We start from the raw sequence: 2,500 nt of genomic DNA on the forward strand, positions 1-2,500 counted from the left end.
GTGGAGCTTAGGTGTTTCACTCATAAACACACACAGCGCCCGGTCTGAGATTTGAACCCGCGATCTCTCGACCGTGAATCTGCTACTCTAACCACTAAGCCATGTACCTCCACTCTGAGGGAATGTTATGTGGGTCAATTATACGCCATGGAAACCATGGACTGGCCTTATAAGTTTTAGGGCTCAAGAAAAATAAATAAATACTCTAGTGTTATTTGATTTGGTTTACATATCATGAAGGCGGACTTCTATCGAGTCTAATTCCTTATCAACGCTGTCTGCGGTGCACTACCACACCAGAAACATGTTCGCACTGCTCTGAAAAAAAAACATGATTAGAACGTCAATTGAGTTACGCAAATATCGCTATCACCGATGTTTTTTTCCAGCTATTCAAGGCTGCTGCTGACAGGACAGACGAATGAACACCACCAACTCCCTAAAGAAGTCAACAACCTTCGTCAAACCTGCCGAGAAAACCCTGTTTTCAAATCAAATTCAAAGACCAGCCTTATCTGTAGCGGTCTCTGACTGGCAGTTGTAGGTGGATCTAGGTGAGCAGCTGAAGTGTCCACAGCAAACCGTACCAACATCGCCATCGTCAGGCAGGCTCATCACATTTAAAACGACAAAACAACTGACCATACTGGAATTTAGAGTGCCCTGGGAGGAGAGTATTGATGAAGACAAGAAGATGGAAAAATGCTAACAGGAACTGCATGTTTGTTTGTATAATGTGTGTGTGTGTATGTATGTATGTATGTATGTATGTATGTATGTATGTATGTATATGTATGTATGTATGTATTGTTTGTATGTGCATCTTACTCTCTCTCCCTCTCGCTCTCTCTGAGCACACACATACACACACGCACGCACACATGCACGAATATATATATATATATATATATATATATATATGCGACAAGTTTCTTTCAGTTTCCATTTAACAAATCCACTCACAAAGCTTTGGTCGACCCAGAACTATAGTACAAGACAATTGCTGAAGGTGCCACGCAGTGGGACTGAACCCGGAACCATAGCAATCAAAGCATGAGTATATATATACATACATACGTACATACATTGCCTTTGAATGTCGTATCCTATCCCTTCGGCAGTCGAAGTTTCATATCTCTTGACTAAGTTTGCATACAGGAGGCTGATAACGTCATGAGACTTGGAAAGAAGCTACCTGAGCAGCATTCCTTGTCTGATAATCTTAAGCCCAAAGAAGTCGCACGACTCCACCGCAACGTATCACCGGATGAAAGGACGAGCGTATATCAGCAGAAGACCGTGCATGGATATGTTAGTAGAAAGCTCCGGAATGATTGTAACATTGATCATCAAAGCAGTCTACCATGGACCAACAACTAGATTACTAAATCCCACTTTGAAGGATATGCGTTTGCAATTCAGGAACAAGAAATATCTACCAAATACATGATGCACAAAAGGTACAAATACGCAGAAAAAGCAGCAAAAGATGATAACCGATTCAGACGTTTTGGAATGAACACCGAAGATATCACCCACATCATAAGCAGTTGACCGAAAATGTCATCGCGGTATATCTACCGATGCGACATGATGTTATAGCTAAGACACTATATAATGAGATCCATCGGAAGGATAATCCCGACGACAATAAGAACCTACAGTATGGTAGAAGCCATAACCACTCATAATAAAAAGGAGTATCAGTGGAATGTCCCAGTGTAAACTTCAATAAAATGTGAAGATAAAAAACCTGACATAGCAATTTGGGATAAAGCAGAGAAACTGTGTACAGTTGTGGAAATCAGCTGCCCTGCTGATGCTAACATGAAGCTAGAGATCAGCGAAAAAAGAAAATACCTATGCTGAACTACTGAGGAATCTGCAGATACTGTATCCAGATTATAAGTACGGATTTATACCTGTAATTATTCGGACACTGGAATACGTAACACACTACCTAAATACCAATCTTGAGAAATTAGGCTTTTCAAAATTAGAAAGCAGAAGGCTGATTCGGGGACAAAAGATTCAAGCCATCATTGGGACTGTAGCTTTGGTTACAAACAGACTCTTTCTCTCTTGGCATGAAATCTTGAAGTAAAACTGAATAATGATATACATACATAAAATGGTAAAGAGCCACTTCGATCGTGAATGACCATGAGATTACACCTAGAAAGTTAGACTCCGAAGCACAAGACCGGGCAAGGTTGTTATTTATTGAAGAGCAGCAGTCGCCTAGGCACGCCAAACTCCCCTCTCCATGGCACCGATATTTTTCAAGGGAGAGGCAAAGGGGCCGATACAGCTTGGCACCAGTGACGTCGAAACTCATTTCTACAGCTGAGTGAATTGGAGCAATTCACTCAGTCCGGGAATCGAACTCACTACCTCCTGATTGTGAGCCCGACGCTCTAACCACTGAGCCATACACTTTCACATATACATACATGCATGCATACATACATACATATATACATTCATAAATACATATATG

This window comes from Octopus sinensis, unplaced genomic scaffold (assembly GCF_006345805.1).
Source record: "Octopus sinensis unplaced genomic scaffold, ASM634580v1 Contig03042, whole genome shotgun sequence".
NCBI classification, from domain to species: domain Eukaryota; kingdom Metazoa; phylum Mollusca; class Cephalopoda; order Octopoda; family Octopodidae; genus Octopus; species Octopus sinensis.